This window comes from Rhinoderma darwinii, chromosome 3, assembly GCF_050947455.1.
Source record: "Rhinoderma darwinii isolate aRhiDar2 chromosome 3, aRhiDar2.hap1, whole genome shotgun sequence".
Taxonomy (NCBI): domain Eukaryota; kingdom Metazoa; phylum Chordata; class Amphibia; order Anura; family Rhinodermatidae; genus Rhinoderma; species Rhinoderma darwinii.
The window spans coordinates 412,398,731-412,425,682 of record NC_134689.1 but is presented as its reverse complement, the minus strand read 5'-3'; the positions used below and the strand labels follow the sequence as shown (position 1 = coordinate 412,425,682).

Below are 26,952 nucleotides of genomic sequence, written 5' to 3'. Positions count from 1 at the left end.
TTTGAGTCCTTTCCTGGTTGCAACAGCTAAGTTTCAGATGCTTTCTTAATTTGATGACATACTTGGTGTTGTTATAGGCTATATTTCTACATGATTGATAGTGAATATTTTTATATGGCTAGTCAGCAGTTACCAGAAGTGAGATTTTAATCCATGCCTATATTTATAGACCATAACACACAATATTGTGAAAATATTTATTCTCAAATCTGGGCACTCGGTCATTTTTACTAAATACCCGTAAATATCTAAAAAAAAAACAAAACTTTTTCACTCCTATATTTAAATACCACAACACACATTATTGAGAAAATGTTATCAGAAGTGGGATTTGAATCCATACCTATATTTAAGTACTGTAATACACAATATTAAGAAAATGTTTTTTTATAAATTTGGGCACTCGGTCATTTTTACAAAATACCTAAAAATGTATAAAAAAAATCTTTTTCTGCTAGGCTCCAGGAACTCAACATTTTCCCTAAACTTTGGAACATGTGAGACCATGTGGCCTAATGGATAAGGTGTCTGACTTCGAATCAGAAGATTGAGGGGTCGAGTGCCTTCATGGTCGCAGCTTTTAAGTGCTCTTCAGATGACCTTCTAAGCATTTGAGTCCTTTCCTGGTTGCAACAGCTAAGGTTCAGATGCTTTCTTAATTTGATGACATACTTGCTGTCGTTATAGGCTATTTTTCTACATGATTGATAGTGAATATTTTTATATGGCTAGTCAGCAGTTACCAGAAGTGAGATTTTAATCCATGCCTATATTTATAGACCATAACACACAATATTGTGAAAATATTTATTCTTAAATCTGGGCACTCGGTCATTTTTACTAAATACCCGTAAATATCTAAAAAAAACAAAAACTTTTTCACTCCTATATTTAAATACCACAACACACAATATTGAGAAAATGTTGTCAGAAGTGAGATTTGAATCCATACCTATATTTAAGTACTGTAATACACAATATTAAGAAAATGTTTCTTTATAAATTTGGGCACTCGGTCATTTTTACAAAATACCTAAAAATGTATAAAAAAAATATTTTTCTGCTAGGCTCCAGGAACTCAACATTTTCCCTAAACTTTGGAACATGTGAGACTGTGTGGCCTAATGGATAAGGCATCTGACTTCGAATCAGAAGATTGAGGGTTTGAGTCCCTTCATGGTTGCAGCTTTTAGGTGCTCTTCAGATGCCCTTCTAAGCATTTGAGTCCTTTCCTGGTTGCAACAGCTAAGTTTCAGATGCTTTCTTAATTTGATGACATACTTGGTGTTGTTATAGGCTATATTTCTACATGATTGATAGTGAATATTTTTATATGGCTAGTCAGCAGTTACCAGAAGTGAGATTTTAATCCATGCCTATATTTATAGACCATAACACACAATATTGTGAAAATATTTATTCTCAAATCTGGGCACTCGGTCATTTTTACTAAATACCCGTAAATATCTAAAAAAAAACAAAACTTTTTCACTCCTATATTTAAATACCACAACACACATTATTGAGAAAATGTTATCAGAAGTGGGATTTGAATCCATACCTATATTTAAGTACTGTAATACACAATATTAAGAAAATGTTTTTTTATAAATTTGGGCACTCGGTCATTTTTACAAAATACCTAAAAATGTATAAAAAAAATATTTTTCTGCTAGGCTCCAGGAACTCAACATTTTCCAACAATTAGGAACATGTGAGACCGTGTGGCCTAATGGATAAGGCGTCTGACTTCGAATCAGAAGATTTAGGGTTTGAGTCCCTTCATGGGCGCAGCTTTTAAGTGCTCTTCAGATGACCTTCTAAGCATTTGAGTCCTTTCCTGGTTGCAACAGCTAAGGTTCAGATGCTTTCTTAATTTTATGACGTACTTGGTGTCGTTATAGGCTATATTTCTACATGATTAATAGTGGATATTCTTATATGGCTAGTAAGCAGTTACCAGAAGTGAGATTTTAATCCATGCCTATATTTATAGACCATAACACACAATATTGTCAAAATATTTATTCTTAAATCTGGGCACTCGGTCATTTTTACTAAATACCCGTAAATATCTGATAAAAAACAAAACTTTTTCACTCCTATATTTAAATACCACAACACACAATATTGAGAAAATGTTGTCAGAAGTGTGATTTGAATCCATACCTATATTTAAGTACTGTAATACACAATATTAAGAAAATGTTTTTTTATAAATTTGGGCACTCGGTCATTTTTACAAAATACCTAAAAATGTATAAAAAAAATATTTTTCTGCTAGGCTCCAGGAACTCAACATTTTCCAACAATTAGGAACATGTGAGACTGTGTGGCCTAATGGATAAGGCGTCTGACTTCGAATCAGAAGATTGAGGGTTTGAGTCCCTTCATGGTTGCAGCTTTTAAGTGCTCTTCAGATGCCCTTCTAAGCATTTGAGTCCTTTCCTGGTTGCAACAGCTAAGTTTCAGATGCTTTCTTAATTTGATGACATACTTGGTGTTGTTATAGGCTATATTTCTACATGATTGATAGTGAATATTTTTATATGGCTAGTCAGCAGTTACCAGAAGTGAGATTTTAATCCATGCCTATATTTATAGACCATAACACACAATATTGTGAAAATATTTATTCTTAAATCTGGGCACTCGGTCATTTTTACTAAATACCCGTAAATATCTAAAAAAAACAAAAACTTTTTCACTCCTATATTTAAATACCACAACACACAATATTGAGAAAATGTTGTCAGAAGTGAGATTTGAATCCATACCTATATTTAAGTACTGTAATACACAATATTAAGAAAATGTTTCTTTATAAATTTGGGCACTCGGTCATTTTTACAAAATACCTAAAAATGTATAAAAAAAATCTTTTTCTGCTAGGCTCCAGGAACTCAACATTTTCCAACAATTAGGAACATGTGAGACCGTGTGGCCTAATGGATAAGGCGTCTGGCTTCGAATCAGAAGATTGAGGGTTCGAGTCCCTTCATGGTCACAGCTTTTAAGTGCTCTTCAGATGACCTTCTAAGCATTTGAGTCCTTTCCTGGTTGCAACAGCTAAGGTTCAGATGCTTTCTTAATTTTATGACGTACTTGGTGTCGTTATAGGCTATATTTCTACATGATTAATAGTGGATATTCTTATATGGCTAGTAAGCAGTTACCAGAAGTGAGATTTTATTCCATGCCTATATTTATAGACCATAACACACAATATTGTCAAAATATTTATTCTTAAATCTGGGCACTCGGTCATTTTTACTAAATACCCGTAAATATCTGATAAAAAACAAAACTTTTTCACTCCTATATTTAAATACCACAACACACAATATTGAGAAAATGTTGTCAGAAGTGTGATTTGAATCCATACCTATATTTAAGTACTGTAATACACAATATTAAGAAAATGTTTTTTTATAAATTTGGGCACTCGGTCATTTTTACAAAATACCTAAAAATGTATAAAAAAAATCTTTTTCTGCTAGGCTCCAGGAACTCAACATTTTCCAACAACTAGGAACATGTGAGACCGTGTGGCCTAATGGATAAGGCGTCTGACTTCGAATCAGAAGATTTAGGGTTTGAGTCCCTTCATGGTCGCAGCTTTTAAGTGCTCTTCAGATGACCTTCTAAGCATTTGAGTCCTTTCCTGGTTGCAACAGCTAAGGTTCAGATGCTTTCTTAATTTTATGACGTACTTGGTGTCGTTATAGGCTATATTTCTACATGATTAATAGTGGATATTCTTATATGGCTAGTAAGCAGTTACCAGAAGTGAGATTTTAATCCATGCCTATATTTATAGACCATAACACACAATATTGTCAAAATATTTATTCTTAAATCTGGGCACTCGGTCATTTTTACTAAATACCCGTAAATATCTGATAAAAAACAAAACTTTTTCACTCCTATATTTAAATACCACAACACACAATATTGAGAAAATGTTGTCAGAAGTGTGATTTGAATCCATACCTATATTTAAGTACTGTAATACACAATATTAAGAAAATGTTTTTTTATAAATTTGGGCACTCGGTCATTTTTACAAAATACCTAAAAATGTATAAAAAAAATCTTTTTCTGCTAGGCTCCAGGAACTCAACATTTTCCAACAACTAGGAACATGTGAGACCGTGTGGCATAATGGATAAGGCGTCTGACTTCGAATCAGAAGATTTAGGGTTTGAGTCCCTTCATGGTCGCAGCTTTTAAGTGCTCTTCAGATGACCTTCTAAGCATTTGAGTCCTTTCCTGGTTGCAACAGCTAAGGTTCAGATGCTTTCTTAATTTTATGACGTACTTGGTGTCGTTATAGGCTATATTTCTACATGATTGATAGTGAATATTTTTATATGGCTAGTCAGCAGTTACCAGAAGTGAGATTTTAATCCATGCCTATATTTATAGACCATAACACACAATATTGTCAAAATATTTATTCTTAAATCTGGGCACTCGGTCATTTTTACTAAATACCCGTAAATATCTGATAAAAAACAAAACTTTTTACTCCTATATTTAAATACCACAACACACAATATTGAGAAAATGTTGTCAGAAGTGAGATTTGAATCCATACCTATATTTAAGTACTGTAAAAATGACCGAGTGCCCAATATTAAGAAAATGTTTTTTTATAAATTTGGGCACTCGGTCATTTTTACAAAATACCTAAAAATGTATAAAAAAAATCTTTTTCTGCTAGGCTCCAGGAACTCAACATTTTCCAAAAATTAGGAACATGTGAGACCATGTGGCCTAATAGATAAGGCGTCTGACTTCGAATCAGAAGATTGAGGGTTCGAGACCCTTCATGGTCACAGCTTTTAAGTGCTCTTCAGATGACCTTCTAAGCATTTGAGTCCTTTCCTGGTTGCAACAGCTAAGGTTCAGATGCTTTCTTAATTTTATGACGTACTTGGTGTCGTTATAGGCTATATTTCTACATGATTGATAGTGAATATTTTTATATGGCTAGTCAGCAGTTACCAGAAGTGAGATTTTAATCCATGCCTATATTTATAGACCATAACACACAATATTGTCAAAATATTTATTCTTAAATCTGGGCACTCGGTCATTTTTACTAAATACCCGTAAATATCTGATAAAAAACAAAACTTTTTCACTCCTATATTTAAATACCACAACACACAATATTGAGAAAATGTTATCAGAAGTGAGATTTGAATCCATACCTATATTTAAGTACTGTAATACACAATATTAAGAAAATGCTTTTTTTATACATTTGGGCACTCGGTCATTTTTACAAAATACCTAAAAATGTATAAAATAAATCTTTTTCTGCTAGGCTCCAGGAGCTCAACATTTTCCAAAAATTAGGAACATGTGAGACCGTGTGGCCTAATAGATAAGGCGTCTGACTTCAAATCAGAAGATTGAGGGTTCGAGTCCCTTCATGGTCGCAGCTTTTAAGTGCTCTTCAGATGACCTTCTAAGCATTTGAGTCCTTTCCTGGTTGCAACAGCTAAGGTTCAGATGCTTTCTTAATTTGATGACGTACTTGGTGTCGTTATAGGCTATATTTCTACATGATTGATAGTGAATATTTTTATATGGCTAGTCAGCAGTTACCAGAAGTGAGATTTTAATCCATGCCTATATTTATAGACCATAACACACAATATTGTGAAAATATTTATTCTTAAATCTGGGCACTCGGTCATTTTTACTAAATACCCGTAAATATCTAAAAAAAAAAAAAACTTTTTCACTCCTATATTTAAATACCACAACACACAATATTGAGAAAATGTTATCAGAAGTGAGATTTGAATCCATACCTATATTTAAGTACTGTAATACACAATATTAAGAAAATGTTTTTTTATAAATTTGGGCACTCGGTCATTTTTACAAAATACCTAAATATGTATAAAAAAAATCTTTTTCTGCTAGGCTCCAGGAACTCAACATTTTCCAAAAATTAGGAACATGTGAGACCATGTGGCCTAATGGATAAGGCGTCTGACTTCGGATCAGAAGATTGAGGGTTCGAGTTCCTTCATGGTCGCACCTTTTAAGTGCTCTTCAGATGACCTTCTAAGCATTTGAGTCCTTTCCTGTTTGCAACAGCTAAGGTTCAGATGCTTTCTTAATTTGATGGTATACTTGGTGTCGTTATAGGCTATATTTCTACATGATTGATAGTGAATATCAGCAGTTACCAGAAGTGAGATTTTAATCCATGCCTATATTTAGAGACCATAGCACACAATATTGTGAAAATATTTATTCTTAAATCTGGGCACTCGGTCATTTTTACTAAATACCCGTAAAATATCTAAACAAAAACAAAACTTTTTCACTCCTATATTTAAATACCACAACACACAATATTGAGAAAATGTTGTCAGAAGTGAGATTTGAATCCATACCTATATTTAAGTACTGTAATACACAATATTAAGAAAATGTTTTTTTATAAATTTGGGCACTCGGTCATTTTTACAAAATACCTAAAAATGTATAAAAAAAATCTTTTTCTGCTAGGCTCCAGGAACTCAACATTTTCCAACAATTAGGAACATGTGAGACCGTGTGGCCTTATGGATAAGGCGTCTGACTTCAAATCAGAAGATTGAGGGTTCGAGTCCCTTCATGGTTGCAGCTTTTAAGTGCTCTTCAGATGACCTTCTAAGCATTTGAGTCCTTTCCTTGTTGCAACAGCTAAGGTTCAGATGCTTTCTTAATTTGATGACGTACTTGGTGTCGTTATAGGCTATATTTCTACATGATTGATAGTGAATATTTTTATATGGCTAGTCAGCAGTTACCAGAAGTGAGATTTTAATCCATGCCTATATTTATAGACCATAACACACAATATTGTCAAAATATTTATTCTTAAATCTGGGCACTCGGTCATTTTTACTAAATACCCGTAAATATCTGATAAAAAACAAAACTTTTTCACTCCTATATTTAAATACCACAACACACAATATTGAGAAAATGTTATCAGAAGTGAGATTTGAATCCATACCTATATTTAAGTACTGTAATACACAATATTAAGAAAATGCTTTTTTTATACATTTGGGCACTCGGTCATTTTTACAAAATACCTAAAAATGTATAAAATAAATCTTTTTCTGCTAGGCTCCAGGAGCTCAACATTTTCCAAAAATTAGGAACATGTGAGACCGTGTGGCCTAATAGATAAGGCATCTGACTTCAAATCAGAAGATTGAGGGTTCGAATCCCTTCATGGTCGCAGCTTTTAAGTGCTCTTCAGATGACCTTCTAAGCATTTGAGTCCTTTCCTGGTTGCAACAGCTAAGGTTCAGATGCTTTCTTAATTTGATGACGTACTTGGTGTCGTTATAGGCTATATTTCTACATGATTGATAGTGAATATTTTTATATGGCTAGTCAGCAGTTACCAGAAGTGAGATTTTAATCCATGCCTATATTTATAGACCATAACACACAATATTGTGAAAATATTTATTCTTAAATCTGGGCACTCGGTCATTTTTACTAAATACCCGTAAATATCTAAAAAAAAACAAAACTTTTTCACTCCTATATTTAAATACCACAACACACAATATTGAGAAAATGTTATCAGAAGTGAGATTTGAATCCATACCTATATTTAAGTACTGTAATACACAATATTAAGAAAATGTTTTTTTATAAATTTGGGCACTCGGTCATTTTTACAAAATACCTAAATATGTATAAAAAAAATCTTTTTCTGCTAGGCTCCAGGAACTCAACATTTTCCAAAAATTAGGAACATGTGAGACCATGTGGCCTAATGGATAAGGCGTCTGACTTCGGATCAGAAGATTGAGGGTTCGAGTTCCTTCATGGTCGCACCTTTTAAGTGCTCTTCAGATGACCTTCTAAGCATTTGAGTCCTTTCCTGTTTGCAACAGCTAAGGTTCAGATGCTTTCTTAATTTGATGGTATACTTGGTGTCGTTATAGGCTATATTTCTACATGATTGATAGTGAATATCAGCAGTTACCAGAAGTGAGATTTTAATCCATGCCTATATTTAGAGACCATAGCACACAATATTGTGAAAATATTTATTCTTAAATCTGGGCACTCGGTCATTTTTACTAAATACCCGTAAAATATCTAAACAAAAACAAAACTTTTTCACTCCTATATTTAAATACCACAACACACAATATTGAGAAAATGTTGTCAGAAGTGAGATTTGAATCCATACCTATATTTAAGTACTGTAATACACAATATTAAGAAAATGTTTTTTTATAAATTTGGGCACTCGGTCATTTTTACAAAATACCTAAAAATGTATAAAAAAAATCTTTTTCTGCTAGGCTCCAGGAACTCAACATTTTCCAACAATTAGGAACATGTGAGACCGTGTGGCCTTATGGATAAGGCGTCTGACTTCAAATCAGAAGATTGAGGGTTCGAGTCCCTTCATGGTTGCAGCTTTTAAGTGCTCTTCAGATGACCTTCTAAGCATTTGAGTCCTTTCCTTGTTGCAACAGCTAAGGTTCAGATGCTTTCTTAATTTGATGACGTACTTGGTGTCGTTATAGGCTATATTTCTACATGATTGATAGTGAATATTTTTATATGGCTAGTCAGCAGTTACCAGAAGTGAGATTTTAATCCATGTCTATATTTATAGACCATAGCACACAATATTGTGAAAATATTTATTCTTAAATCTGGGCACTCGGTCATTTTTACTAAATACCCGTAAATATCTAAAAAAAAAACAAAACTTTTTCACTCCTATATTTAAATACCACAACACACAATATTGAGAAAATGTTATCAGAAGTGAGATTTGAATCCATACCTATATTTAAGTACTGTAATACACAATATTAAGAAAATGTTTTTTTATAAATTTGGGCACTCGGTCATTTTTACAAAATACCTAAAAATGTATAAAAAAAATCTTTTTCTGCTAGGCTCCAGGAACTCAACATTATCCAACAATTAGGAACATGTGAGACCGTGTGGCCTAATGGATAAGGCGTCTGACTTCAAATCAGAAGATTGAGGGTTCGAGACCCTTCATGGGCGCAGCTTTTAAGTGCTCTTCAGATGACCTTCTAAGCATTTGAGTCCTTTCCTGGTTGCAACAGCTAAGATTCAGATGCTTTCTTAATTTGATGACGTACTTGGTGTCGTTATAGGCTATATTTCTACATGATTGATAGTGAATATTTTTATATGGCTAGTCAGCAGTTACCAGAAGTGAGATTTTAATCCATGCCTATATTTATAGACCATAACACACAATATTGTGAAAATATTTATTCTTAAATCTGGGCACTCGGTCATTTTTACTAAATACCCGTAAATATCTAAAAAAAAACAAAACTTTTTCACTCCTATATTTAAATACCACAACACACAATATTGAGAAAATGTCAGAAGTGAGATTTGAATCCATACCTATATTTAAGTACTGTAATACACAATATTAAGAAAATGTTTTTTTATAAATTTGGGCACTCGGTCATTTTTACAAAATACCTAAAAATGTATAAAAAAAATCTTTTTCTGCTAGGCTCCAGGAACTCAACATTTTCCAACAATTAGGAACATGTGAGACCGTGTGGCCTTATGGATAAGGCGTCTGACTTCAAATCAGAAGATTGAGGGTTTAAGACCCTTCATGGTCGCAGCTTTTAAGTGCTCTTCAGATGACCTTCTAAGCATTTGAGTCCTTTCCTGGTTGCAACAGCTAAGGTTCAGATGCTTTCTTAATTTGATGGCATACTTGGTGTCGTTATAGGCTATATTTCTACATGATTGATAGTGAATATCAGCAGTTACCAGAAGTGAGATTTTAATCCATGCCTATATTTATAGACCATAGCACACAATATTGTGAAAATATTTATTCTTAAATCTGGGCACTCGGTCATTTTTACTAAATACCCGTAAATATCTAAAAAAAACCAAAACTTTTTCACTCCTATATTTAAATACCACAACACACAATATTGAGAAAATGTTATCAGAAGTGAGATTTGAATCCATACCTATATTTAAGTACTGTAATACACAATAATAAGAAAATGTTTTTTTATAAATTTGGGCACTCGGTCATTTTTACAAAATACCTAAAAATGTATAAAAAAAATCTTTTTCTGCTAGGCTCCAGGAACTCAACATTTTCCAAAAATTAGGAACATGTGAGACCATGTGGCCTAATGGATAAGGCGTCTGACTTCGGATCAGAAGATTGAGGGTTCGAGTCCCTTCATGGTCGCACCTTTTAAGTGCTCTTCAGATGACCTTCTAAGCATTTGAGTCCTTTTCTGGTTGCAACAGCTAAGGTTCAGATGCTTTCTTAATTTGATGGCATACTTGGTGTCGTTATAGGCTATATTTCTACATGATTGATAGTGAATATCAGCAGTTACCAGAAGTGAGATTTTAATCCATGCCTATATTTATAGACCATAGCACACAATATTGTGAAAATATTTATTCTTAACCCCTTAGTGACCAACAGTACGCCTTTTTACGTTCCTCACTAATGGGCTTTAGGCTAATGCGACGCCTTTTAACGTGATCGCATTAGCCTAAAGTAGCGCCGAAATTAATGATCGGGGCTCCGTTCTCTCAGCTACCGGAGGTAGCTGAGAGTTCGGGGCAACGACCAGAGACCATAACGAGTGGTCTCTGGTCACGTGATCGCCGTGAATCGCTATTTCACGGCGTTCACGCTAAACCGGCGGATAATCGCCATTTCTCTCTCCTCTCATGGAATAACTCCTTAGAGAGGAGAGAGAACGGGTAAATAGTGCGCCCCCCCCCCGTCCGATTCCCCTTCATGTCCGATCCCCCCCCCGGTCCGATCCCCCCCCCACGGTCCGATTCCCCCCCCCCCCAAAATGGCGCCCGAGTGCGCTTTGCATAACTTACCTGTGTCGTCATCTGGCACAGCAACAATCAGGGACCGTTGTGACTGGTCCCTGATCAGGTGATCTCTGTGATAAAACCTATCACAGAGATCACTGACAGTTATTTTCAAAACACAGCCAGGACATGGGCTGTGTTTCTCTCTCCTCCCATTGTAGTTGTTCTGAGAGGAGAGAGAAATCAGTCTAAGTCCTGTGCTGTGAAGAAAGAAAAAAAGTGATAAAAAATCATCGTTACATATACATACATATATATATATATAATATATCAAATCTATATTAGCGTCAGCGCTAGATTAGCGTCAGCGCTAGTTTAGCGTTAGTGCTAGTTTAGCGTTAGTTCTAGTTTAGCGTTAGTGCTAGTTTACCGTTAGTTTAGCGTTACTTTAGGGTTAGGGCTAGTTTAGCGTTCGTGTTTAGGGCCGTTTAGAATTAATTTTACGTCTGTTATATAAAAATAAAAAAAAAATATAAAAAAAAAATATATATAAAAAAAAAAAAAAATTTGTGTCGTTTTTAGGATTTTAGGTTTACTTTAGGGTTAGGACTTATAGGGCATATATATATATATATATACATACACATCTATAAATATGTCTCAGCGTATGTACAGCGCGGAGCAAGCCTACGCCTTGCTATGTTCCGACACTTCTGAAAGCGAAACAGACACCGCTTCAGAATTTGTTCCAGACAGTGACAGTGACGATTCTAATTCCACCGCTGAACCCCATAGTCCTATGGTGGTGGATACGTCAGTCGCTGTAGAGGTGTCAAGTGCAGGGCCGAGTGTTGCAGTCCCTCCCGTGATGTGGGATCCTGCACTATCATTTTCCCCCCAAGTACCCCAATTTGAAGCGACCCCAGGAATTAGTGTCGACGTCCAAAATTTTACCCCCTATAATTTTTTTAATTTATTTATATGTGATACGGTCCTAGACTTGATAGTCCAGCAGACTAATCTGTATGCTAGGCAGTTTGTTCTACAAAAGCCTGCATCTATGTACTCCAGAATGTGGAGCCCCACAAGTGTCCCAGAAATAAAAAAATTTTTAGGCATTACCCTCAATATGGGTTTGGTTAAAAAACCCTCTGTCCGGTCCTACTGGACTTGTAGTGCTGTCCACGCTACCCCTGTATTTGCAGCAGTGATGTCCAGAAACCGCTATGAGGCCCTAATGCGATTCATGCATTTTACTGATAATTCCCAAGTCCCCCCAAGAAGTGACCCAGCTTATGATCGGCTTAATAAATTAAGGCCATTAATCACCCTTCTAAATGATTTATTTTTAAAGTTGTACACCCCTGACAAAAATTTGTCAGTAGATGAATCGCTCATGAGCTTCAAAGGGCGTCTTTCCTTTCGTCAATTCATCCCTTCCAAACGAGCCAGATATGGGGTGAAATTGTACAAAGTTTGCGAGAGCACAACGGGTTACACCTGCGGTTTCAAAATCTATGAAGGCAGGGACTGCCAAATTTATACCCCAGGCTGCCCAGAAACTATTGGCACCTCTGGCAAAATTGTGTGGAACCTAATGGAGCCATTTCTGCACAAGGGGTACCACGTCTATACAGACAATTTTTATACCAGCGTTGCCCTTTATAAAGCCCTCCATGCTGCAAATACAGGGGCCTGTGGGACAGTACGGAAGAACAGAGTGGGACTCCCACAACAGTTGGTGTCCAGGCGTTTGGGAAAGGGAACATCCATGACCCTTGCAAGTCAGGAATTGCTTGCAGTGAAGTGGGCCGACAAGAAGGATGTCTACATGCTGTCCACCGTACACACGGACACCACTGTGGCAATTACGGAGAGGGGGGCTACCACTGCAAAGCAGAAACCGGTCTGTGTAACAGACTACAACAAATTTATGGGGGGTGTAGACCTTTCCGACCAGGTGCTTCAGCCTTACCTGGTGAAGCGCAAAAATAAGGCCTGGTACAAAAAGGTAGCAATCTACCTCATCCAGGTTGCTACCTATAACAGTTTTGTTATTTTCAAAAAAGCCCAAGGAACGCTCACTTTCCTTCAATTTCAGGAGAAGGTCATTGAGCATCTCCTTTTTGAGTCCACTATACCGGCACAATCCTGCGAATCTGAGGATGTGCGCAGGCTTTCAGAGCGCCACTTTTTACACCCTATTCCCTCCACTGAGACCCAAAAATATCCCCAAAAAAGGTGTCGGGTATGTAGCAGGCATGGCAGGAGGAGGGATACCCGCTTTTATTGCCCCATGTGTCCATCAAAACCAGCCCTTTGTAACTATCCCTGTTTCGAAACCTTTCACACGGTTGCAAATTACTAGAATTTAACACAAAAAAAAATAATGGGTTGGGGGCCTTTTTAGGGAGTCAATTTCTTTATATTTTCTTTTTAGTTCGTGGGCTTTCCAAGTAGGGATTATTTCTTGTGGGAGAGGTTGTAGAGCACATTTTTTTCAGACCGTGAAACTAATTTTACCCCTTATGATTTTTTTTATTTATTTGTGGGTGATCAAGTGCTGGAATTAATTGTCCAGTACAAAATCCCACATCCACAATTTTTTTATTTTGACTGTTCTTATGACTATGTCCTGCCACATACGGCTGTTACATTCCTAATTCTGTACCGTGATACGGGCATGATCTTTTTTTTTTATTTGGAGGATCTCTAATAATCGAGCTGTTCCTTATCAATACACCATGGGCTTTGTTACGGTTCTTCTGGAAATACTCATTTTGGGGATTAGTGATCCTTTACTGTTCCTATAGATGGTTTTGGACACTGTCCTTTTATATATTCTGTAGGTGATTGGTTGTTTTGTGCACATAGCGGTTCCTACCTTGCCGGGCAGGGGTCTGTTATGGTGTACCGCGTCACTTGGCACATTCGTCCCTCATAAGGATTGATGGAGCTAAAGAGACGTTGTACAACCAGTCACTGAAAAAAAAAATCCTTGTCATGACAGCCCTGCAGGTGTTCTTCTATCTAGTGAACAGACTCGAGTTTGCAACATAGTTGGATACATTTTCCTCCATTTGTTTGAAGATATTGCCCGTCACTCCAGTACAGTTTATTTTTTCCTCTCTGACTGATTTTATATTAGGACAGAATTCTGTCCACAATGACATCATAATGGCACCAACTGCTTCTTCAGCAAGACATAGTCATAAGTACAGGCAAATACGTCTATAGCAACATGTATCCGTTATGAATACACGGCTTCACTTCTATTCTGTGCCGCACAAATTTATTAATGTGGCATATTTCTAACAAAATAACCTTCTACCACGTCTCCTCTATTTCATGTGGAAACGTAATAAAAGCTTGAAGAAAACATTATATACCCATAGTGTCTGAAATGATACCCATTATTTCCTCCTTTAAAAAATTTTTGGTCCGCATGCCCACTACACCACTAGATGAATACCTTTAGGGGTTTAGTTTTTAAAATGGGGTCATTTCTGCGTGGTTTTTTTTTGTTCAGGCAGCTCAATGCCTCTAAATGCATGATATGGGGCCTAGAATTTATTCAATTGTGCCCTGAAAGCCAAAGGGTGCTCCCTCTCTTTTTGGCCCAGCCACACGTCTAATAAGCAGATTATGGCAACAATGAGAGTATTTTTGAAAACAGGAGAAACAGGGTGATAGATTTTGGGGTGTGTTTCTTCATTTTCATGTTCGCTTTACAAAGAAATCGGTCTTCAAAGTGATACTTTTATATAAAAAGTGTTTTTTTTATTTTATTTCACCAGCTATGCATTAAATTTAGCAAAAAACTGTGGGGTCAAAATACTCACTACACCCCTAGATAAATACCTTAAGGGGTCTAGTTTTCTAAATGGGGTCGTTTATGGGGAGTTTCTATCGTTCTGGTAGTTCAAAACCTCTCCAAATGTACAGTGGGGCCTAAAACAATTTCAAGCAAAATAGGAGTCCTGAAAGCCACCGGGTGCTCCCTTTCTTTCGGGCCCTGCTGTGTGTCCAGGCAACACATTAGGGTCACAATGGGGGAATTTTTGAAAACAGGAGAAACAGGGTGATAGATTTTGGCGTGTATTTCTTCATTCTTATAGTCGCTTTACACAGAAATCGGTCTTCAAAGTGATACTTTTATTAAAAAAGTGAATTTTTATTTTTTTTCACCTGCTATGCATTAAATTTAGCAAAACACTGTGGGGTCAAAATACTCACTACACCCCTAGATAAATACCTTAAGGGGTCTAGTTTTCTAAATGGGGTCGTTTATGGGGAGTTTCTATCGTTCTGGTAGTTCAAAACCTCTCCAAATATACAGTGGGGCCTAAAACATTTTCAAGCAAAATATGAGTTCTGAAAGCCTCTGGGTGCTCCCTTCCTTTCAAGCCCTGCTGTGTGTCCAGGCAATGCATTAGAGTCACAATGGGGGCATTTTTGAAAACAGGAGAAACAGGGTGATAGATTTTGGGGTGTGTTTCTTCATTCTTATGGTCGCTTTACACAGAAATCGGTCTTCAAAGTGATACTTTTATGAAAAAAGTGAATTTATTTTTTTTTTTCACCTGCTATGCATTAAATTTAGCAAAAAACTGTGGGGTCAAAATACTCACTACACCCCTAGATAAATACCTTAAGGGGTCTAGTTTTCTAAATGGGGTCGTTTATGGGGAGTTTCTATCGTTCTGGTAGTTCAAAACCTCTCCAAATGTACAGTGGGGCCTAAAACATTTTCAAGCAAAATATGAGTCCTGAATGCCTCTGGGTGCTCCCTCCCTTTCGGGCCCTGTCGTGTGTCCAGGCAACGCATTAGGGTCACAATGGGGGCATTTTTAAAAACAGGAGAAACAGGGTGATAGATTTTGGCGTGTGTTTCTTCATTCTTATAGTCGCTTTACACAGAAATCGGTCTTCAAAGTGATACTTTTATTACAAAAGTGAATTTTTATTTTTTTTCACCTGCTATGCATTAAATTTAGCAAAAAACTGTGGGGTCAAAATACTCACTACACCCCTAGATAAATACCTTAAGGGGTCTAGTTTTCTAAATGGGGTCGTTTATGGGGAGTTTCTATCGTTCTGGTAGTTCAAAACCTCTCCAAATGTACAGTGGGGCCTAAAACATTTTCAAGCAAAATATGAGTCCTGAAAGCCTCTGGGTGCTCCCTCCCTTTCGGGCCCTGTCGTGTGTCCAGGCAACGCATTAGGGTCACAATGGGGGCATTTTTAAAAACAGGAGAAACAGGGTGATAGATTTTGGCGTGTGTTTCTTCATTCTTATAGTCGCTTTACACAGAAATCGGTCTTCAAAGTGATACTTTTATTACAAAAGTGAATTTTTATTTTTTTTCACCTGCTATGCATTAAATTTAGCAAAAAACTGTGGGGTCAAAATACTCACTACACCCCTAGATAAATACCTTAAGGGGTCTAGTTTTCTAAATGGGGTCGTTTATGGGGAGTTTCTATCGTTCTGGTAGTTCAAAACCTCTCCAAATGTACAGTGGGGCCTAAAACATTTTCAAGCAAAATATGAGTCCTGAAAGCCTCCGGGTGCTCCCTCCCTTTCGGGCCCTGTCGTGTGTCCAGGCAACGCATTAGGGTCACAATGGGGGCATTTTTGAAAACAGGAGAAACAGGGTGATAGATTTTTGGGTGTGTTTCTTCATTCTCATGGTCGCTTTACAAAGAAATCGGTCTTCAAAGTGATACTTTTATGAAAAAAGTTAAATTATATTTTTTTATGCCTGCTTTGCATGAATTCTTACAAAAAAACTGTGGGGTCAAAATACTTACAACACCCCTTAATAAATACCTTAAGGGGTCTAGTTTTCAAAATGGGGTCACTTGTGGGGGTTTCCACCATTCTGACACCTATGAGCCTATGAAAACCTGGCTTGGTGCAGGAAAACAAAATGTACTACAAAATTTATTCAATTATTACTTAACTTGTAAGTCCTCTAAATTGCTCAAAAATTATTTTTTTTTTTCAAAAGTGCTGCCAAAATAGAGTAAAGAGATGGAAATATATATTTAATAAAAAAAATTGTACAGTATGTGTGTACATATGTGACATATTGCAGTTAAAAATAGGGAAAAATGATAATTTTTACAAAATTTCTTCAATTTTTCTATTTTTTAAGTTATTTCCGCAAATCGTATCAGTCTACTTTTACCACTAAAATAAAGTACAACATGTGACGAAAAAACAATGTCAGAATTACTTGGATATTCAAAACTTTCACAGAGTTATTCTCTGATAAAGTCACACATACCAGATTTGACAAATTTGGCTTGGTCATTAAGGTCCAAACAAGCTTGGTCACTAAGGGGTTAAATCTGGGCACTCGGTCATTTTTACTAAATACCCGTAAAATATCTAAACAAAAACAAAACTTTTTCACTCCTATATTTAAATACCACAACACACAATATTGAGAAAATGTTATCAGAAGTGAGATTTGAATCCATACCTATATTTAAGTACTGTAATACACAATATTAAGAAAATGTTTTTTTATAAATTTGGGCACTCGGTCATTTTTACAAAATACCTAAAAATGTATAAAAAAAATCTTTTTCTGCTAGGCGCCAGGAACTCAACATTTTCCAAAAATTAGGAACATGTGAGACCGTGTGGCCTAATGGATAAGGCGTCTGACTTCGAATCAGAAGATTGAGGGTTTGAGTCCCTTCATGGTCGCACCTTTTAAGTGCTCTTCAGATGACCTTCTAAGCATTTGAGTCCTTTCCTGTTTGCAACAGCTAAGGTTCAGATGCTTTCTTAATTTGATGGTATACTTGGTGTCGTTATAGGCTATATTTCTACATGATTGATAGTGAATATCAGCAGTTACCAGAAGTGAGATTTTAATCCATGCCTATATTTATAGACCATAGCACACAATATTGTGAAAATATTTATTCTTAAATCTGGGCACTCGGTCATTTTTACTAAATACCCGTAAAATATCTAAAAAAAAACAAAACTTTTTCACTCCTATATTTAAATACCACAACACACAATATTGAGAAAATGTTATCAGAAGTGAGATTTGAATCCATACCTATATTTAAGTACTGTAATACACAATATTAAGAAAATGTTTTTTTATAAATTTGGGCACTCGGTCATTTTTACAAAATACCTAAAAATGTATAAAAAAAATCTTTTTCTGCTAGGCGCCAGGAACTCAACATTTTCCAAAAATTAGGAACATGTGAGACCGTGTGGCCTAATGGATAAGGCGTCTGACTTCGAATCAGAAGATTGAGGGTTTGAGTCCCTTCATGGTCGCACCTTTTAAGTGCTCTTCAGATGACCTTCTAAGCATTTGAGTCCTTTCCTGTTTGCAACAGCTAAGGTTCAGATGCTTTCTTAATTTGATGGTATACTTGGTGTCGTTATAGGCTATATTTCTACATGATTGATAGTGAATATCAGCAGTTACCAGAAGTGAGATTTTAATCCATGCCTATATTTATAGACCATAGCACACAATATTGTGAAAATATTTATTCTTAAATCTGGGCACTCGGTCATTTTTACTAAATACCCGTAAAATATCTAAAAAAAAACAAAACTTTTTCACTCCTATATTTAAATACCACAACACACAATATTGAGAAAATGTTATCAGAAGTGAGATTTGAATCCATACCTATATTTAAGTACTGTAATACACAATATTAAGAAAATGTTTTTTTATAAATTTGGGCACTCGGTCATTTTTACAAAATACCTAAAAATGTATAAAAAAAATCTTTTTCTGCTAGGCGCCAGGAACTCAACATTTTCCAAAAATTAGGAACATGTGAGACCGTGTGGCCTAATGGATAAGCCGTCTGACTTTGGATCAGAAGATTGAGGGTTCGAGTCCCTTCATGGTCGCAGCTTTTAAGTGCTCTTCAGATGACCTTCTAAGCATTTGAGTCCTTTCCTGGTTGCAACAGCTAAGGTTCAGATGCTTTCTTAATTTGATGACGTACTTGGTGTCGTTATAGGCTATATTTCTACATGATTGATAGTGAATATTTTTATATGGCTAGTCAGCAGTTACCAGAAGTGAGATTTTAATCCATGTCTATATTTATAGACCATAGCACACAATATTGTGAAAATATTTATTCTTAAATCTGGGCACTCGGTCATTTTTACTAAATACCCGTAAATATCTAAAAAAAACAAAAAACTTTTTCACTCCTATATTTAAATACCACAACACACAATATTGAGAAAATGTTATCAGAAGTGAGATATGAATCCATACCTATATTTAAGTACTGTAATACACAATATTAAGAAAATGTTTTTTTATAAATTTGGGCACTCGGTCATTTTTACAAAATACCTAAAAATGTATCAAAAAAATATTTTTCTGCTAGGCGCCAGGAACTCAACATTTTCCAAAAATTAGGAACATGTGAGATCGTGTGGCGTAATGGATAAGGTGTCTGACTTCGGATCAGAAGATTGAGGGTTCGAGACCCTTCATGGCCACAGCTTTTAAGTGCTCTTCAGATGACCTTCTAAGCATTTGAGTCCTTTCCTGGTTGCAACAGCTAAGGTTCAGATTCTTTCTTAATTTGATGTCGTTATAGGCTATATTTCTACATGATTGATAGTGAATATTTTTATATGGCTAGTCAGCAGTTACCAGAAGTGAGATTTTAATCCATCCCTATATTTATAGACCATAACACACAATATTGTGAAAATATTTATTCTTAAATCTGGGCACTCGGTCATTTTTACTAAATACCCGTAAAATATCTAAAAAAAACCAAAACTTTTTCACTCCTATATTTAAATACCACAACACACAATATTGAGAAAATGTTATCAGAAGTGAGATTTGAATCCATACCTATATTTAAGTACTGTAATACACAATATTAAGAAAATGTTTTTTTATAAATTTGGGCACTCGGTCATTTTTACAAAATACCTAAAAATGTATAAAAAAAATCTTTTTCTGCTAGGCGCCAGGAACTCAACATTTTCCAAAAATTAGGAACATGTGAGACCGTGTGGCCTAATGGATAAGGCGTCTGACTTCGGATCAGAAGATTGAGGGTTCGAGTCCCTTCATGGTCGCAGCTTTTAAGTGCTCTTCAGATGACCTTCTAAGCATTTGAGTCCTTTTCTGGTTGCAACAGCTAAGGTTCAGATGCTTTCTTAATTTGATGGCATACTTGGTGTCGTTATAGGCTATATTTCTACATGATTGATAGTGAATATTTTTATATGGCTAGTCAGCAGTTACCAGAAGTGAGATTTTAATCCATGTCTATATTTATAGACCATAGCACACAATATTGTGAAAATATTTATTCTTAAATCTGGGCACTCGGTCATTTTTACTAAATACCCGTAAATACCTAAAAAAAACAAAAAACTTTTTCACTCCTATATTTAAATACCACAACACACAATATTGAGAAAATGTTATCAGAAGTGAGATTTGAATCCATACCTATATTTAAGTACTGTAATACACAATATTAAGAAAATGTTTTTTTATAAATTTGGGCACTCGGTCATTTTTACAAAATACCTAAAAATGTATAAAAAAAATCTTTTTCTGCTAGGCGCCAGGAACTCAACATTTTCCAAAAATTGGGAACATGTGAGATCGTGTGGCGTAATGGATAAGGTGTCTGACTTCGGATCAGAAGATTGAGGGTTCGAGACCCTTCATGGTCGCAGCTTTTAAGTGCTCTTCAGATGACCTTCTAAGCATTTGAGTCCTTTCCTGGTTGCAACAGCTACGGTTCAGATTCTTTCTTAATTTGATGTCGTTATAGGCTATATTTCTACATGATTGATAGTGAATATTTTTATATGGCTAGTCAGCAGTTACCAGAAGTGAGATTTTAATCCATCCCTATATTTATAGACCATAACACACAATATTGTGAAAATATTTATTCTTAAATCTGGGCACTCGGTCATTTTTACTAAATACCCGTAAAATATCTAAAAAAAAACAAAACTTTTTCACTCCTATATTTAAATACCACAACACACAATATTGAGAAAATGTTATCAGAAGTGAGATTTGAATCCATACCTATATTTAAGTACTGTAATACACAATATTAAGAAAATGTTTTTTTATAAATTTGGGCACTCGGTCATTTTTACAAAATACCTAAAAATGTATAAAAAAAATCTTTTTCTGCTAGGCGCCAGGAACTCAACATTTTCCAAAAATTAGGAACATGTGAGACCGTGTGGCCTAATGGATAAGGCGTCTGACTTCGGATCAGAAGATTGAGGGTTCGAGTCCCTTCATGGTCGCAGCTTTTAAGTGCTCTTCAGATGACCTTCTAAGCATTTGAGTCCTTTTCTGGTTGCAACAGCTAAGGTTCAGATGCTTTCTTAATTTGATGGCATACTTGGTGTCGTTATAGGCTATATTTCTACATGATTGATAGTGAATATTTTTATATGGCTAGTCAGCAGTTACCAGAAGTGAGATTTTAATCCATGTCTATATTTATAGACCATAGCACACAATATTGTGAAAATATTTATTCTTAAATCTGGGCACTCGGTCATTTTTACTAAATACCCGTAAATATCTAAAAAAAAAAAAAAACTTTTTCACTCCTATATTTAAATACCACAACACACAATATTGAGAAAATGTTATCAGAAGTGAGATTTGAATCCATACCTATATTTAAGTACTGTAATACACAATATTAAGAAAATGTTTTTTTATAAATTTGGGAACTCGGTCATTTTTACAAAATACCTAAAAATGTATAAAAAAAATCTTTTTCTGCTAGGCGCCAGGAACTCAACATTTTCCAAAAATTAGGAACATGTGAGACCGTGTGGCCTAATGGATAAGGCGTCTGACATCGGATCAGAAGATTGAGGGTTCGAGTCCCTTCATGGCCGCACCTTTTAAGTGCTCTTCAGATGACCTTCTAAGCATTTGAGTCCTTTTCTGGTTGCAACAGCTAAGGTTCAGATGCTTTCTTAATTTGATGGCATACTTGGTGTCGTTATAGGCTATATTTCTACATGATTGATAGTGAATATTTTTATATGGCTAGTCAGCAGTTACCAGAAGTGAGATTTTAATCCATGTCTATATTTATAGACCATAGCACACAATATTGTGAAAATATTTATTCTTAAATCTGGGCACTCGGTAATTTTTACTAAATACCCGTAAATATCTAAAAAAAAACAAAAACTTTTTCACTCCTATATTTAAATACCACAACACACAATATTGAGAAAATGTTATCAGAAGTGAGATTTGAATCCATACCTATATTTAAGTACTGTAATACACAATATTAAGAAAATGTTTTTTTATAAATTTGGGCACTCGGTCATTTTTACAAAATACCTAAAAATGTATAAAAAAAATCTTTTTCTGCTAGGCGCCAGGAACTCAACATTTTCCAAAAATTAGGAACATGTGAGACCGTGTGGCCTAATGGATAAGGCATCTGACTTCGGATCAGAATATTGAGGGTTCGATGGCCGCACCATTTAAGTGCTCTTCAGATGACCTTCTAAGCATTTGAGTCCTTTTCTGGTTGCAACAGCTAAGGTTCAGATGCTTTCTTAATTTGATGGCATACTTGGTGTCGTTATAGGCTATATTTCTACATGATTGATAGTGAATATTTTTATATAGCTAGTCAGCAGTTACCAGAAGTGAGATTTTAATCCATGTCTATATTTATAGACCATAGCACACAATATTGTGAAAATATTTATTCTTAAATCTGGGCACTCGGTCATTTTTACTAAATACCCGTAAATATCTAAAAAAAACAAAAAACTTTTTCACTCCTATATTTAAATACCACAACACACAATATTGAGAAAATGTTATCAGAAGTGAGATTTGAATCCATACCTATATTTAAGTACTGTAATACACAATATTAAGAAAATGTTTTTTTATAAATTTGGGCACTCGGTCATTTTTACAAAATACCTAAAAATGTATAAAAAAAATCTTTTTCTGCTAGGCGCCAGGAACTCAACATTTTCCAAAAATTGGGAACATGTGAGATCGTGTGGCGTAATGGATAAGGTGTCTGACTTCGGATCAGAAGATTGAGGGTTCGAGACCCTTCATGGTCGCAGCTTTTAAGTGCTCTTCAGATGACCTTCTAAGCATTTGAGTCCTTTCCTGGTTGCAACAGCTAAGGTTCAGATTCTTTCTTAATTTGATGTCGTTATAGGCTATATTTCTACATGATTGATAGTGAATATTTTTATATGGCTAGTCAGCAGTTACCAGAAGTGAGATTTTAATCCATGTCTATATTTATAGACCATAGCACACAATATTGTGAAAATATTTATTCTTAAATCTGGGCACTCGGTCATTTTTACTAAATACCCGTAAATATCTAAAAAAAAAAAAAAACTTTTTCACTCCTATATTTAAATACCACAACACACAATATTGAGAAAATGTTATCAGAAGTGAGATTTGAATCCATACCTATATTTAAGTACTGTAATACACAATATTAAGAAAATGTTTTTTTATAAATTTGGGAACTCGGTCATTTTTACAAAATACCTAAAAATGTATAAAAAAAATCTTTTTCTGCTAGGCGCCAGGAACTCAACATTTTCCAAAAATTAGGAACATGTGAGACCGTGTGGCCTAATGGATAAGGCGTCTGACATCGGATCAGAAGATTGAGGCTTCGAGTCCCTTCATGGCCGCACCTTTTAAGTGCTCTTCAGATGACCTTCTAAGCATTTGAGTCCTTTTCTGGTTGCAACAGCTAAGGTTCAGATGCTTTCTTAATTTGATGGCATACTTGGTGTCGTTATAGGCTATATTTCTACATGATTGATAGTGAATATTTTTATATGGCTAGTCAGCAGTTACCAGAAGTGAGATTTTAATCCATGTCTATATTTATAGACCATAGCACACAATATTGTGAAAATATTTATTCTTAAATCTGGGCACTCGGTCATTTTTACTAAATACCCGTAAATATCTAAAAAAAACAAAAAACTTTTTCACTCCTATATTTAAATACCACAACACACAATATTGAGAAAATGTTATCAGAAGTGAGATTTGAATCCATACCTATATTTAAGTACTGTAATACACAATATTAAGAAAATGTTTTTTTATAAATTTGGGCACTCGGTCATTTTTACAAAATACCTAAAAATGTATAAAAAAAATCTTTTTCTGCTAGGCGCCAGGAACTCAACATTTTCCAAAAATTGGGAACATGTGAGATCGTGTGGCGTAATGGATAAGGTGTCTGACTTCGGATCAGAAGATTGAGGGTTCGAGACCCTTCATGGTCGCAGCTTTTAAGTGCTCTTCAGATGACCTTCTAAGCATTTGAGTCCTTTCCTGGTTGCAACAGCTAAGGTTCAGATTCTTTCTTAATTTGATGTCGTTATAGGCTATATTTCTACATGATTGATAGTGAATATTTTTATATGGCTAGTCAGCAGTTACCAGAAGTGAGATTTTAATCCATGTCTATATTTATAGACCATAGCACACAATATTGTGAAAATATTTATTCTTAAATCTGGGCACTCGGTCATTTTTACTAAATACCCGTAAATATCTAAAAAAAAAAAAAAACTTTTTCACTCCTATATTTAAATACCACAACACACAATATTGAGAAAATGTTATCAGAAGTGAGATTTGAATCCATACCTATATTTAAGTACTGTAATACACAATATTAAGAAAATGTTTTTTTATAAATTTGGGAACTCGGTCATTTTTACAAAATACCTAAAAATGTATAAAAAAAATCTTTTTCTGCTAGGCGCCAGGAACTCAACATTTTCCAAAAATTAGGAACATGTGAGACCGTGTGGCCTAATGGATAAGGCGTCTGACATCGGATCAGAAGATTGAGGGTTCGAGTCCCTTCATGGCCGCACCTTTTAAGTGCTCTTCAGATGACCTTCTAAGCATTTGAGTCCTTTTCTGGTTGCAACAGCTAAGGTTCAGATGCTTTCTTAATTTGATGGCATACTTGGTGTCGTTATAGGCTATATTTCTACATGATTGATAGTGAATATTTTTATATGGCTAGTCAGCAGTTACCAGAAGTGAGATTTTAATCCATGTCTATATTTATAGACCATAGCACACAATATTGTGAAAATATTTATTCTTAAATCTGGGCACTCGGTAATTTTTACTAAATACCCGTAAATATCTAAAAAAGAACAAAAACTTTTTCACTCCTATATTTAAATACCACAACACACAATATTGAGAAAATGTTATCAGAAGTGAGATTTGAATCCATACCTATATTTAAGTACTGTAATACACAATATTAAGAAAATGTTTTTTTATAAATTTGGGCACTCGGTCATTTTTACAAAATACCTAAAAATGTATAAAAAAAATCTTTTTCTGCTAGGCGCCAGGAACTCAACATTTTCCAAAAATTAGGAACATGTGAGACCGTGTGGCCTAATGGATAAGGCATCTGACTTCGGATCAGAAGATTGAGGGTTCGATGGCCGCACCATTTAAGTGCTCTTCAGATGACCTTCTAAGCATTTGAGTCCTTTTCTGGTTGCAACAGCTAAGGTTCAGATGCTTTCTTAATTTGATGGCATACTTGGTGTCGTTATAGGCTATATTTCTACATGATTGATAGTGAATATCAGCAGTTACCAGAAGTGAGATTTTAATCCATGCCTATATTTATAGACCATAGCACACAATATTGTGAAAATATTTATTCTTAAATCTGGGCACTCGGTCATTTTTACTAAATACCCGTAAAATATCTAAAAAAAAAACAAAACTTTTTCACTCCTATATTTAAATACCACAACACACAATATTGAGAAAATGTTATCAGAAGTGAGATTTGAATCCATACCTATATTTAAGTACTGTAATACACAATATTAAGAAAATGTTTTTTTATAAATTTGGGCACTCGGTCATTTTTACAAAATACCTAAAAATGTATAAAAAAAATCTTTTTCTGCTAGGCGCCAGGAACTCAACATTTTCCAAAAATTAGGAACATGTGAGACCGTGTGGCCTAATGGATAAGGCATCTGACTTCGGATCAGAAGATTGAGGGTTCGATGGCCGCACCTTTTAAGTGCTCTTCAGATGACCTTCTAAGCATTTGAGTCCTTTTCTGGTTGCAACAGCTAAGGTTCAGATGCTTTCTTAATTTGATGGCATACTTGGTGTCGTTATAGGCTATATTTCTACATGATTGATAGTGAATATCAGCAGTTACCAGAAGTGAGATTTTAATCCATGCCTATATTTATAGACCATAGCACACAATATTGTGAAAATATTTATTCTTAAATCTGGGCACTCGGTCATTTTTACTAAATACCCGTAAATATCTAAAAAAAAAAAAAACTTTTTCACTCCTATATTTAAATACCACAACACACAATATTGAGAAAATGTTATCAGAAGTGAGATTTGAATCCATACCTATATTTAAGTACTGTAATACACAATATTAAGAAAATGTTTTTTTATAAATTTGGGAACTCGGTCATTTTTACAAAATACCTAAAAATGTATAAAAAAAATCTTTTTCTGCTAGGCGCCAGGAACTCAACATTTTCCAAAAATTAGGAACATGTGAGACCGTGTGGCCTAATGGATAAGGCATCTGACTTCGGATCAGAAGATTGAGGGTTCGATGGCCGCACCTTTTAAGTGCTCTTCAGATGACCTTCTAAGCATTTGAGTCCTTTTCTGGTTGCAACAGCTAAGGTTCAGATGCTTTCTTAATTTGATGGCATACTTGGTGTCGTTATAGGCTATATTTCTACATGATTGATAGTGAATATCAGCAGTTACCAGAAGTGAGATTTTAATCCATGCCTATATTTATAGACCATAGCACACAATATTGTGAAAATATTTATTCTTAAATCTGGGCACTCGGTCATTTTTACTAAATACCCGTAAAATATCTAAAAAAAAACAAAACTTTTTCACTCCTATATTTAAATACCACAACACACAATATTGAGAAAATGTTATCAGAAGTGAGATTTGAATCCATACCTATATTTAAGTA

At 35.1% G+C, this 26,952-nt stretch overlaps 13 non-coding genes across 13 annotated transcripts; all 13 read left to right on the top strand.

Moving 5' to 3' along the window:
• Nucleotides 1–1,110: 1,110 nt before the first annotated feature.
• TRNAR-UCG (transfer RNA arginine (anticodon UCG)) lies at nucleotides 1,111–1,183 on the top strand. Its single transcript has one exon. It is a non-coding gene; the product is annotated as a tRNA-Arg (tRNA).
• Nucleotides 1,184–2,326: 1,143 nt separating this feature from the next.
• Nucleotides 2,327–2,399, top strand: TRNAR-UCG (transfer RNA arginine (anticodon UCG)). The gene has a single exon. It is a non-coding gene; the product is annotated as a tRNA-Arg (tRNA).
• Nucleotides 2,400–2,934: 535 nt separating this feature from the next.
• On the top strand, nucleotides 2,935–3,007 carry TRNAR-UCG (transfer RNA arginine (anticodon UCG)). The gene has a single exon. It is a non-coding gene; the product is annotated as a tRNA-Arg (tRNA).
• Nucleotides 3,008–3,542: 535 nt separating this feature from the next.
• TRNAR-UCG (transfer RNA arginine (anticodon UCG)) lies at nucleotides 3,543–3,615 on the top strand. The gene has a single exon. It is a non-coding gene; the product is annotated as a tRNA-Arg (tRNA).
• Nucleotides 3,616–4,768: 1,153 nt separating this feature from the next.
• Nucleotides 4,769–4,841, top strand: TRNAR-UCG (transfer RNA arginine (anticodon UCG)). The gene has a single exon. It is a non-coding gene; the product is annotated as a tRNA-Arg (tRNA).
• A 1,144-nt stretch (nucleotides 4,842–5,985) lies between these two features.
• TRNAR-UCG (transfer RNA arginine (anticodon UCG)) lies at nucleotides 5,986–6,058 on the top strand. Its single transcript has one exon. It is a non-coding gene; the product is annotated as a tRNA-Arg (tRNA).
• A 1,738-nt stretch (nucleotides 6,059–7,796) lies between these two features.
• Nucleotides 7,797–7,869, top strand: TRNAR-UCG (transfer RNA arginine (anticodon UCG)). The gene has a single exon. It is a non-coding gene; the product is annotated as a tRNA-Arg (tRNA).
• Nucleotides 7,870–10,197: 2,328 nt separating this feature from the next.
• Nucleotides 10,198–10,270, top strand: TRNAR-UCG (transfer RNA arginine (anticodon UCG)). The gene has a single exon. It is a non-coding gene; the product is annotated as a tRNA-Arg (tRNA).
• A 7,241-nt stretch (nucleotides 10,271–17,511) lies between these two features.
• TRNAR-UCG (transfer RNA arginine (anticodon UCG)) lies at nucleotides 17,512–17,584 on the top strand. Its single transcript has one exon. It is a non-coding gene; the product is annotated as a tRNA-Arg (tRNA).
• A 521-nt stretch (nucleotides 17,585–18,105) lies between these two features.
• Nucleotides 18,106–18,178, top strand: TRNAR-UCG (transfer RNA arginine (anticodon UCG)). Its single transcript has one exon. It is a non-coding gene; the product is annotated as a tRNA-Arg (tRNA).
• A 521-nt stretch (nucleotides 18,179–18,699) lies between these two features.
• TRNAQ-UUG (transfer RNA glutamine (anticodon UUG)) lies at nucleotides 18,700–18,772 on the top strand. The gene has a single exon. It is a non-coding gene; the product is annotated as a tRNA-Gln (tRNA).
• Nucleotides 18,773–19,905: 1,133 nt separating this feature from the next.
• Nucleotides 19,906–19,978, top strand: TRNAR-UCG (transfer RNA arginine (anticodon UCG)). Its single transcript has one exon. It is a non-coding gene; the product is annotated as a tRNA-Arg (tRNA).
• A 1,133-nt stretch (nucleotides 19,979–21,111) lies between these two features.
• On the top strand, nucleotides 21,112–21,184 carry TRNAR-UCG (transfer RNA arginine (anticodon UCG)). The gene has a single exon. It is a non-coding gene; the product is annotated as a tRNA-Arg (tRNA).
• Nucleotides 21,185–26,952: the final 5,768 nt, after the last annotated feature.